This window comes from Armigeres subalbatus, chromosome 2 (assembly GCF_024139115.2).
Source record: "Armigeres subalbatus isolate Guangzhou_Male chromosome 2, GZ_Asu_2, whole genome shotgun sequence".
Taxonomy (NCBI): Eukaryota; Metazoa; Arthropoda; class Insecta; order Diptera; family Culicidae; genus Armigeres; species Armigeres subalbatus.
In genome coordinates this window covers 120,858,689-120,871,574 of record NC_085140.1, presented here as the reverse complement: position 1 = coordinate 120,871,574, position 12,886 = coordinate 120,858,689, and the positions used below count along the sequence as shown (strand labels likewise).

Sequence of the window (12,886 nt, the reverse complement as noted above, 5' to 3'; positions counted from 1 at the left end):
ATCAATTTATTTTCAACTCGAACCACAGATTAGGAAAAAGAGCGGTGTCACGAGCAGAGAGTTGGGCACTACGTCTCCAACCGTATGACTTTACGATTGAACGTGTTCCAGGCTGCCAGAATATCGCAGATGCTTTATCAAGACTAATCCCAACTGCTCAACAGGACAAACCATTCGACGAAGACAACGATTGTCACTATTTGTATGCATTAGACACTGGATGCATGCGATTGACTTGGAGCGATATCGAAGTTGCATCAGAAGAAGACAGTGAGCTAGCTATGGTTCGAGAAGCATTGACATCAAAAAAATGGCCTCCAGAGCTCCGTGGGTACGAAGCGCAAAGAAAAAATTTGCATACTCTGGGGTCTCTGGTATTCAAGGACGATAGAACGGTTCTCCCGAAATCTCTTCGTATCAAGGCGTTGCAACTAGCTCATGAAGGCCATATTGGTGAAGTCGCCTCAAAAAGAATAATGTGGATGTTCTTCTGGTGGCCACGGATGACTTCAGAAGTGTCACAGTTCGTGAAATGCTGTCACACATGTGCACAGTTATCAAGACGAAATCCTCCGTTGCCATTGGTTAGCAGAAACCTTCCTGATGGGCCATGGGAAATTCTACAAGTAGATTTTCTCACGGTACCCAATCATGGGTCGGGTGAATTTCTTGTTGTCATCGACACTTATTCTCGATATCTATGTGTCAATGAAATGAAGCGTTTAGATGCAGCTAGCACTAATAATGCTTTATGCGAAATATTCCAGCTATGGGGTTGTCCAATAATATTACAAAGTGACAACGGACCACCATTTCAAAGTACTGAGTTTATTCAATTTTGGCAAAACAAGGGTGTTGAAGTTCGAAAATCCATACCGTTAAGTCCACAATCGAATGGTTCTGTTGAAAGGCAGAACCAGGGCATAATAAAAGCCCTAGCTGCTGCTAAATTGGACGGAGAAAATTGGAGACTTGCGATGCAAAAATATGTCCACCGGCATAATACTCTTGTTCCTCATTCGAGAATTGGAGCAACTCCATTTGAGATGATGGTTGGATGGAGATATCGTGGTACCTTCCCTTGTTTGTGGACGGCCAACAGATCTGACAATAGTGAGTGGGAAGAAAGGGACGCAGAAGCTAAACTCGCCAGCAAAACATATGCTGATTCCGTCCGTGGAGCTAAATCATCCAATATCCAAGTCGGCGACATGGTCCTTCTAGCCCAAACGAAGAAAAGTAAAGTTGATCCTACGTTCTCAGCGGAACGGTACGCGGTGATAGCCAGAGAAGGGGCGAAGGTTGTTGTTATGAGTAAATCTGGTATCCAGTACGCTCGAAACATTCGGGAAATTAGGAAGGCCCCAGAAAGCTACACACCTCCAGACTCAAGACTTGATTCTTCTAATGGAACAGCTGGAACAGCAGACAACGTTGATGACGCTGTAATGCCTGATGGAGTCAGCGATGGAGTAATACTCGACAACAATCATCATGCGGCAATTTCAAGAACGCAAACGGATTCTCCATTGAGGGCTGCTCTTAATTACTCTCCAACCAGAAATCTTCGACAAAGGGACATTATCCGCCGACCGCAACGATTCGATGATAAGTTTGTATACCGAATTTTCTGGTGAATCAGCAGACTTGACTGGAAATAAAGCGATAACATTCAATAATCACAATATGAAAAAAGAACAATGTATAGATAACTTCAGAATAAAACATTACAAAAAATTGTTTTCAAAAACTAGCAACTTTTTTTTGATAATTCTCAAAAAATGTCAACAAAAGCGAAGGTTACTCAGATGAGGGATTTTTTTCTTCTCTTTGATGGCTGTTTTAGAATAGAGTGGAGCAGAAGGGTAATGTAGTAAACGAGAGGGAATCACGAGGAAAAACGGGAAAATCAGTCGCGGAAGAAACTGTTACACAGAACAGTTATTAACTGAGGATTTCACTGCGAAGTAAATAAGGCGACTTGACTACACGCTCATTTGAATCTACTCAAAAGTGAGTCAAAATGGCTCACTTTTGAATTTAAATGGAAATGTCAAAAAGTGAGTAACATTCGATTTAGCAAGTGAGTCAATTTTTACTCACTTGTAAGAATTTTATGCTTTACTCACTTTCGAGTAATTGTTTTTCAACTGTCAAACAGTTAGAAAATTTTTAATGGAAATGGTTCTTGTGTTTTTTTTCTGAAGTCTTTTGTGCAGAACAGGAGAACTGGGACTGCTGATGACCCGGAAACGTTCCAGAATGTAAAGGGTAACGTATGCTTCTTCTTAATATTTTATTGGCATTACACTCCTCACTGGGAAATTGCCACCTCGCAACTTGCATTGGTCGTGTTCATTCATTGGTTTTAACCAGGTTTTAACTCCCACAGTTATGAACTACAAGGATTCTAAGCCAAGTTATCTTTTTGGCACTCGTACATCATGAGGCTAACACGATGATCCTTTAAGAGTCGGCAGTCGAGAAATTTTCCTACCCGCAAGTGCCAAGACCGGACCGAGAATCGAACCAACTACCGCATGGCTAAAAAATGGTAAAAGGGTATTGATGATACACTATTCATAAATGAAATGGATTATACATAAAAGTACCTTTTTTGATTGCAGGAATGGTCATCTGCAAACCCGATATATTCGACCAACGCATCTATCCCTCACAGCACCGGGCCGGTGCCGGTAACGAATGTATGCATGTATATGACAATGCTTCGATGAAAATGATACTAGGAAGTACTTCGATAGAATTTAGATCAGGATTAAAACGATTGGTGGACTCTTCGTATGTGAAGTGGTACATGTCATTAAGCAAACCGTGGAGTAATGAAGAGGCTGATCAAGTTACTTGGCTGGAACGCATCTTCTTCTTCTTATTAGCATTACATCCCCACACTGGGACAGAGCCGCCTCGCAGCTTAGTGTTCATTAAGCTATTAACTGAGAGGTTTCTAAGCCAGGTTACCATTTTTGCATTCGTATATTATGAGGCTAACACGATGATACTTCCATGCCCAGGGAAGTCGAGACAATTTCCAATCCGAAAATTGCCTAGACCGGCACCGGGAATCGAACCCAGCCACCCTCAGCATGGTCTTGATTCGTAGCCACGCGTCTTACCGCAAGGCTAAGGAGTAAAAACATCTTCATTTATCGCAATTGTAAGAAAGTTTATTCAACCGAGTTGAACGATTCTTTTTCTATAATTTATAAGATATTATTATTACAAGGTAATAAGCTGTAAATTAACCACTATGTACTGTACAGGCCACTTGTATATTAGTTCATGTTAAAAATAATAAAAAAGCAGAGCGGCGAACCTTATTATTGTTACTTTAATTCAATTCTTTATTAAGCGCATAATGCTCCCTGTGTGCCAAAGTGAGTAAAATGTACTCACTTTTTTATTTTAATTGGTGAGTAATTGTTACTCTAATTTTGACATAATGATATGTTACTCATAAGTGAGTAACCGCCCAGTTACTCAAAAGTGAGCTGTTCCACTTTTTTTCAAAGTGAGTCAAATTTGACTCACTTTTGAGTAGATTCAAATGAGCGTGTAGGCACGAGAGTAATACTAAAGACACACTGGTGGTACAAGTACCACGGTTATATACCCTAGTACATATTGTACCATGGTTTTTCACGTTGTACCAGCATGGTACAAGGCGACACACCTGTGGTACAACTTGTACCATGGTACGAATACCATCAGTGTGTCATTAATATAAGGCTTTGGTCCGATTCATGAATTAAAATCAAATTAAACTTTAAAATGACAGTTCAATAATTTTCAAATAACCCTGCTCGCAGAGCAAGATTACTTTTAACAGATGTTGAATCATTTTTGGTAGATATTTTGTTGGTCTTGCTGGGTAGCACCAGCCATTTTTATGAGCGGGGGATTTCATAATTTCCGAACTGTCACTTTTAAGTTTAATTCGATTTTAATTCACGAATCGGACCAAAGCCTAAATAATAAAAGGAACACTCAGAAATAAATGTATACCAAATAGGTTAAAAGTCATACTAACTGGCTATTCGCCTGGTTGACCCCGAATTAGTTTAAACTTGGACAAAACGGAGATAGTATAACTTCAACTTATTAGCGCATAGTATAACTTCCCAGTATATAAAAATAGAATAAAAGCGTTTTAATGATTATAGTTTTGATTTTGTTCTGTCAAAAATAATTGATAAAAATAATTTTATTTCCTTTCATAAAATTTAGGTTACACCAATTACATTTTATTGATTTATTTCACAGCAAAAGGTAATTAAATATAATAATAATATTCTGTAACGAAAGTACAACGGCAAATTCGATGATTATGTTCACGCTCGGAGCAATAATTCGTCCCTTCATAATGCACGAGATCCTCCTGTTCCTCCAGGCCCGAAATCCTTCGGAGATCACGATAGTGGCACATATGATGTTCCGGCGGAACGATGATGACCGGACGCGTCCTATGCTGTTTACCATCTCAATCGTTTTCTCGCATCAAATAATCTTACGTGCACGAAAATTGCATCGTAAAGCGGCTCCTCGAACTGTGTTCCTCCTCCGCTCTTCGCAGAATCTCCATTCTCCACCTGCTCCGGTGTATATGCTCGGTCGAGATTTTCTCCTCCGTCGCCATTTCGAATGCAATTCAACAGCATCGATCAATATTCTTTAGTCCCCACTGACGACACCATTACAATACTTGATGGACTTGGTGTTGATTTGTTACTCTGATATGTATCTTTGAACTAATGGAACTAATAATTTTTGTTCAACTACTGCAGCCACAACAAAAAAATCACTTCAGGTCAAAAACTTCGGTCTTATCCTGTCATTTGGTTTATTACTTTTCGTACAGACAAATTTTTGTTTGGCGGCACCTGTAAAAGCAAAATTTCCCAAGTTTAATTTATTCTATAAATATGCTTATTTTTTTCTACAGCATTACTTACGTTTTAAAATTTAATATGAATGGCGAATCAGAAAAAAAATCAAATGGCTGCAGATCAGAATATTATTTCGATTGCACGTTTTTTTCGTTCTCAGAATAGCAACGGTTCTCACTCGCAAACATTATTAATACAATATTAAATATTCAAGCAAAAATCCGCCTTTGTATAAATTTTAATGTTTGTTAGTATACTATTTATGCTATGCAATGGTTAAATGATACAAATCACAAAAATGATTTAAATTTAAACTATCCTCGTTTATTCTTAATTCTGAGTACACAAAACAAAAAGAGAATATTCCTGAATTGCGATTTGATAGATAGAGAGTGAAATATTTCAAGTGCACACTGAAAATGAAATGCACTATAAATAAGATTAGCTAATTTTGTTAATATTGGGTACACTGTTACCCAGGAAACAATTTGTGAGATGTTAGGGTTTTGTTAGGGTGTGTTAGATATGTTGCTGATCGAAACATATCCATTTTTATGCTTTTATGTTGTTGAAAAATTATTCTTGTTTATTTTCAATTTTGACAGTTTGTTTCTTGATTAGTTTTTTGTTGATTGACGCACGAAGTGCAAAACTAAAAGAAAGTTGACTCAATTTGGAAATTGGGAAAAGTGAACTCTGATCAAGTTTGCGGATCCCGTCAAGTAGTCCGGATGGGCTGCTGCTGACGGTCACGAAAATTTTAATTTAAAGACCGCCATTTATAAGTTGCCCCCGGAATGCATAGGAGAAATAAGAACGGATAAATGGCAAACTCCTTTGATGACGGATGCTGACGATTTGCTGGATAATAGGTTCCAATAAGCTACCCGGATATACGGCTGTTGACGAATTCTATCGGGTGAGTTTTTGTTGTTATAAGTTCATGAAAATTTTAATTTACAACGAAATTGAATTTGCCTTACACAGAGGCCGTGCTGCTGGTGTCACCAAGTTGCCTCCGGAAAACATAACCTGATGCGGAAAGCGAAACGGTACCGACAATTTATGGAATGAATCCTGAATTTCAACAAAACGAGCGGATGGTCTGCTGCTGATCTGACGTTGTTTACTGGTGAGTTTTGCGTTGCTCTTTAAATTCATGAAAATTTTATATCATATACCATTCACAGCGATTGTGGGGATCCCGGTATTAGGCATCCGGAATGCATGGGCTGCAGGACAAAAAACTGTCCTTTGAGTAAGGAGATTGCCGACAATTTGCAAACGAATTCAATTTTCAAGATACCTTCCGGATGTACAGCAGTCGAGGATGTTTACCGGTGAGTTTTGTGTTTCTGTTTATGTTCATACAGATGTTAATAAACGTGAATTACCAATTATCAGATTTCGTATGGATGCCGATATGAAGCTGTCTGCGGAACGCATATACAGCTGAAAGTAAAAAGGCACCAGTCGAACAGAACTTCAACTTTGATGCCGTTAATGTTTGGCACCAGTCGAACAGAACTTCGACTTTGATGCCGGTAATGTTTTGTGAGTTTTGTGTTGATGTTCGTTAAGTTTATTCCAATTGATAAAGATTTTTCCATTCACAGACATTATGGCCAAGCTGACTCCGGAATCATCCGAAAGCATCGTAAATGTTAAAATTTGAGCCTTTCAAATAATGATTTTCTATTTTCGATTGTGGATCAATTTGATTTTGATGCATGATTTTTTCCAGCCGGATTTGATTGCGGGTTCATGTTGGGAAATTTCTTGACTTCCCTGACCTTAGTATTGTCGGGCCGCCACCAAACCGGACCGCGCGATTGAGCACTCGCGCTGCGACGCGAGTCGCGACAATTTGAAATATTTCATTAGTAGTGCGCATCATGCACGCATGGATGTACTATCATGCGCACTAATCAGAAATGAGTTGCGACGTCTGATAACTGCAGATATTTCATTTTATTGAAAACAAATTTTCGATTTTCTACTATACACGGAATATCATCATGTTAGTCACATAATATAAAAGCCAATTTGCTAGCTTGGCTTAGTAACCCTGTGATTAGTAACTTAATATATTAACACTGAGCTGCCGAGGCCCCAAAACCCAGAATAGAGATGGAATTGTCAGAGAGATACCTAGAGGAATTCCTAAAAGAACTACTAGAAGAATACTCAGAGGCACATCTGAAAGAATTTAAGAACACCAAGAGTAACTGCCACCAGAAGTTTATCTATAGACAATCCCTCCAGTAGTTCCTTAATTCCGCTAGAAGTGTCTCTGGGATTTTTTTTCTAAATTTATCTATAAATTTCGTCAGGAGATCTTCTTGGTATTTCTCCAGTGGCTTTTGAATTCTCTAGAAGTTCCTCTGGAAATTCTTTAAAAAGTTTTTTTTTCTGGAAATTCTAGAAATTCAGGAGATTTTCTGGGTATTTCATCAGTTGTTCCTGAATTCTCTAGCAGTTCCTCTTAAAATTCTTCCAAAAGTTTTTCTGAGAATTCCTTCAAAAGTTCTTCTGATAATCTCTTTATGAGTTCCTCTGATACTCGCTACAGGAGTTCCTCAGCGAAATTCCCAAGAAATTTCTTCAGGAGATCATTTGAAAATTCTTCCAAAAGTTTTTTTTATCTGAGATTTCCTTCAGAAGTTCAGAGAATTTCTCAAGGAGTTCCTATTAGAATATCTTAAGCCTCTGGAAACTCTTCCGAAAATTCCTCCGATAATTTCGTCTGGAGTTCCTCTGAGAGTCCCTCCAGGAAGTCCTCTGATAATCTCTCCAGAAGTTATTCTGGGGAATCTTCAGAAGTTCTAGAATTTTTTTCAGGAGATTCTCCGGTTATTCTTCCAGTAGTTCCTTAATTGTTTAGAAGTTCCTGTGGGAATTTTACCACAAGTTTTTTTCTGAGAATTCCTCCAGAATTCCAAAAGTTACTTCAGCAATTGCTCCGGAAGTTCTTCTGAGAGCGTCTTAAAGAATTCATTCGGGAGTTTCTTCCAGAAATGGTCAAGAAGTTACTCCAGGAAGTTCCTCCGGAAGATTCTCCAGGAATAACTTCGGAAGTTCCTCCAACAATCCCTCCAAAAGTTCCTCCAGGAATTCCTTCAGAAGTTCCTTCAAATATTCCTCCAGGAATTGTCACGGAAGTTTCTCCAGCAATTGCTCTGGAAGTTCCTCTGAGAGTGTCTTAAAGAATTCATCCGGAAGTTCCTCCAGGAATTCCTCCGGAAGTTCCTCCAGGAATTCCTCCAGAAGTTCCTCCAGGAATTCCTCCGGAAGTTCCTCCAGCAATGCCTCCGGAAGTTCATCCAGGAATGCCTCCGAAAGTTCCTCCAGGAATGCCTCCGGAAGTTTCTCCAGGAATGCCTCCGGAAGTTCCTCCAGGAATTCCTCCGGAAGTTTCTCCAGGAATTCCTCCGGAAGTTCCTCCAGGAATTCCTCCGGAAGTTCCGCCAGGAATTCCTCCGGAAGTTCCGCCAGGAATTCCTCCGGAAGCTCCGCCAGGAATTCCTCCGGAAGTTCCGCCAGGAATTCCTCCGGAAGTTCCGCCAGGAATTCCTCCGGAAGTTCCGCCAGGAATTCCTCCGGAAGTTCCGCCAGGAATTCCTCCGGAAGTTCCGCCAGGAATTCCTCCGGAAGTTCCGCCAGGAATTCCTCCGGAAGTTCCGCCAGGAATTCCTCCGGAAGTTCCGCCAGGAATTCCTCCGGAAGTTCCGCCAGGAATTCCTCCGGAAGTTCCGCCAGGAATTCCTCCGGAAGTTCCGCCAGGAATTCCTCCGGAAGTTCCGCCAGGAATTCCTCCGGAAGTTCCGCCAGAAATTCCTCCGGAAGTTCCGCCAGGAATTCCTCCGGAAGTTCCGCCAGGAATTCCTCCGGAAGTTCCGCCAGGAATTCCTCCGGAAGTTCCGCCAGGAATTCCTCCGGAAGTTCCGCCAGGAATTCCTCCGGAAGTTCCGCCAGGAATTGCTCCGGAAGTTCCGCCAGGAATTCCTCCGGAAGTTCCGCCAGGAATTCCTCCGGAAGTTCCGCCAGGAATTCCTCCGGAAGTTCCGACAGGAATTCCTCCGGACGTTCCTCCAAGAATTTCTCCGGAAGTTCCTCCAGGAATTCCTCCGGAAGTTCCTCCAGGAATTCCTCCGGAAGTTCCTCCGGAAGTTCCTCCAGGAATTCCTCCGGAAGTTCCTCCAGGAATTCCTCCGGAAGTTCCTCCAGGAATTCCTCCGGAAGTTCCTCCAGGAATTCCTCCGGAAGTTCCTCCAGGAATTCCTCCAGAAGTTCCTCCAGGAATTCCTCCGGAAGTTCATCCAGGAATTCCTCCGGAAGTTCATCCAGGAATTCCTCCGGAAGTTCCTCCAGGAATTCCTCCGGAAGTTCCTCCAGGAATTCCTCCGGAAGTTCCTCCAGCAATGCCTCCAGAAGTTCATCCAGGAATGCCTCCGGAAGTTCCTCCAGGAATGCCTCCGGAAGTTCCTCCAGGAATGCCTCCGGAAGTTCCTCCAGGAATTCCTCCGGAAGTTTCTCCAGGAATTCCTCCGGAAGTTTCTTCAGGAATTCCTCCGGAAGTTCCTCCAGGAATTCCTCCGGAAGTTCCTCCAGGAATTTCTCCGGAAGTTCCGCCAGGAATTCCTCCGGAAGTTCCTCCAGGAATTCCTTCAGAAGTTCCTTCAAATATTCCTCCAGGAATTGTCACGGAAGTTTCTCCAGCAATTGCTCTGGAAGTTCCTCTGAGAGTGTCTTAAAGAATTCATCCGGAAGTTCCACCAGGAATTCCTCCGGAAGTTCTTCCGGAAGTTCCTCCAGGAATTCCTCCAGGAATTCCTCCGGAAATTCCTCCAGGAATTCCTCCAGAAGTTCCGCCAGGAATTCCTCCGGAAGGTCCTCCAGAAATCCCTCCAAAGTTCCTCCAGGAATTCCTTCAGAAGTTCCTTCAAATATTCCTCCAGGAATTGTCACGGAAGTTTCTCCAGCAATTGCTCTGGAAGTTCCTCTGAGAGTGTCTTAAAGAATTCATCCGGAAGTTCCTCCAGGAATTCCTCCAGAAGTTCCTCCAGGAATTCCTCCGGAAGTTCCTCCAGGAATTCCTCCGGAAGTTCCTCCAGCAATGCCTCCGGAAGTTCATCCAGGAATGCCTCCGAAAGTTCCTCCAGGAATGCCTCCGGAAGTTCCTCCAGGAATGCCTCCGGAAGTTCCTCCAGGAATTCCTCCGGAAGTTTCTCCAGGAATTCCTCCGGAAGTTCCTCCAGGAATTTCTCCGGAAGTTCCGCCAGGAATTCCTCCGGAAGTTCCGCCAGGAATTCCTCCGGAAGTTCCGCCAGGAATTCCTCCGGAAGTTCCGCCAGGAATTCCTCCGGAAGTTCCGCCAGGAATTCCTCCGGAAGTTCCGCCAGGAATTCCTCCGGAAGTTCCGCCAGGAATTCCTCCGGAAGTTCCGCCAGGAATTCCTCCGGAAGTTCCTCCGGAAGTTCCGCCAGGAATTCCTCCGGAAGTTCCGCCAGGAATTCCTCCGGAAGTTCCGCCAGGAATTCCTCCGGAAGTTCCGCCAGAAATTCCTCCGGAAGTTCCGCCAGGAATTCCTCCGGAAGTTCCGCCAGGAATTCCTCCGGAAGTTCCGCCAGGAATTCCTCCGGAAGTTCCGCCAGGAATTCCTCCGGAAGTTCCGCCAGAAATTCCTCCGGAAGTTCCGCCAGGAATTCCTCCGGAAGTTCCGCCAGGAATTCCTCCGGAAGTTCCGCCAGGAATTCCTCCGGAAGTTCCGCCAGGAATTCCTCCGGAAGTTCCGCCAGGAATTCCTCCGGAAGTTCCGCCAGGAATTGCTCCGGAAGTTCCGCCAGGAATTCCTCCGGAAGTTCCGCCAGGAATTCCTCCGGAAGTTCCGCCAGGAATTCCTCCGGAAGTTCCGACAGGAATTCCTCCGGACGTTCCTCCAAGAATTTCTCCGGAAGTTCCTCCAGGAATTCCTCCGGAAGTTCCTCCGGAAGTTCCTCCAGGAATTCCTCCGGAAGTTCCTCCAGGAATTTGCAGAAGAACTCATGGAGGACTTTCCGCAGATACTTCCTGAGGAATTCCTAGAAGAATTTTCAGAGAAACTCTTGAACCAATTCCCAGAGAAACTCCGGAAGGAATTCATAGAGCAATACCTAAAGCAGTACCAAGCGAAACTTCCAGAAGAATTCCTGATTTATTTTTTAGAGTAACTCCTGGAGGAGTATCCATAGAAACTGTTGGAGGAACTTACAGATGAACTTTCGAAAGATTTCTCAAAAAATAGCAGAAGGAGGAACTCCTGAAGTTATTCTCCATGGGAATTATAGAGGAATTCCCTGAATAACTTTTAGAGGAAAATGTAGAGGAACTTATGAAGGAATTTCCGGATAAACTTCTGAAGAAAGTCTCAGAGGAACATCTGGAAGAATTCCAGAGGCTTTCATCGAGGAACTTCTGGAGGAATTTCCAGAAGAACTCCTGGAGAATTTTCCAGAAATACTTCCTAAGGTATTCCTGTAAAAACTTCCAGAATAACTCCTGGAGGTATTTTCTGGGCAGCTTTGGGAGGAACTCATTCCCAATGGAACTCTTCCAGGATTCCCTAGAGGAACTTCTGTAGTGATTCTCAGAAGGACTCATGGAGGAATTTTCTGACCAATTTTGGAAAATTTTTTTTAGAAGAAATCATAAAGGGATTCCCAGAATAATTTCGAGAGGAACTCCTAGTGGAATTCCGAAATAACTTCTTGGCGGAATTACAAAAGCAACTCCTCAGAGGAACGCTTGGAGCGAATTACCAATACACTTTGCAGGGGAGTTATTGAAAAATATTGACGATGAATTTTGCAGAAATTTTCGAAGGGAATAATGTAGAATCTGTGCATGCATAATTTCTCAGATTCTAGGAGAAATTGCTAGTATTCTAAAATATAAGTTTCATTTTATTTCCTTAAAATCAGTTACATTTCATTTTTGCAATATATCCTTACTCCTGGCCATCAAGGCCACACAACGCAAAGACAATTCAGGACCGAAAAAACAGTGCGGCATCGGCATAAGTAGCGGATACATTCTGAAAATTTCCTGGTCTTCTAAACTTCGGACGATGAGGTACGTTCTGGACCGGAAGACCTTACTGAAAATCCAGAAATTCTCGTTCTGCAGTGCCACTTGGAGGATTCCACCCATCGCTGTTTTGCTTTATACCTTCACCGGATGTGTCAGAAGCAAACCGAAAAGTGCCACTTCGGAAAGGGCGACAAATGCAGCCTGGAATAATGCAATACGTTCTCAGTTAATGTTCTCGCGCGAAGAAAATACGGCTCCGGATCGACAACAGCAGCATCGGAGCAGGGAGCAAAAACAACCTGACAAATAAGTTTCAATTTACTTACCCAAATATGATTCGATAAAAATGTAGTCCAGATAATTAAATATTTAATGATTATTCTGCAGAAAATACACCTGCAGGGTACAGATTTTTATTTATACTTTATTTACATCTGACTGTCATTCAAGGCAGTTATGTTTTATGTACTTTCACGGTACATAATAATTCTGCCTCGGATGACAGCTGAATGTAAATAAATCAGGATGAAAGCCCTTTCAAAACAACCCTCACAACTCCCTAACCGCTCACTGCAAAAGATTGCTAACGTTATACTAAAGTGAGGCTAACAGGTTACACTACTAAAAATCCACACATATTTATTGGCAAAAATCCATAGATTTAACTTATGATGTATATCAGCGCACACATAACCATTCTCCACGCGAACTACTTATAAAATATATATCCAAATAAACTTTATGTGTGGTCTCGAATTAGCAATTATTTAATTTATGTGTGGTTCTATATCAATTATATTAGGGTGGAGCTATTGCAAAAATCTATAACGGCGACACATATATCTTATATAGATATTTTTGGCAGTGTAGATAAAATTATGCAACTTACATAAACATATCTAACAAAAGTGTTG

General features: G+C 42.0%; 2 long non-coding RNA genes across 2 annotated transcripts; one reads left to right on the top strand and one right to left on the bottom strand.

The window, feature by feature from the left end:
* The first annotated feature begins 5,409 nt into the window (after positions 1–5,409).
* LOC134215033 (uncharacterized) lies at positions 5,410–7,565 on the top strand. Its single transcript, XR_009980006.1, has 5 exons — positions 5,410–5,823; positions 5,892–6,036; positions 6,095–6,244; positions 6,309–6,458; positions 6,521–7,565. It is a non-coding gene; the product is annotated as an uncharacterized LOC134215033 (long non-coding RNA).
* A 4,259-nt stretch (positions 7,566–11,824) lies between these two features.
* Positions 11,825–12,479, bottom strand: LOC134215032 (uncharacterized). The gene is made up of 2 exons (XR_009980005.1): positions 12,299–12,479; positions 11,825–12,173 (listed from the first exon to the last, which is right to left on the bottom strand). It is a non-coding gene; the product is annotated as an uncharacterized LOC134215032 (long non-coding RNA).
* Positions 12,480–12,886: the final 407 nt, after the last annotated feature.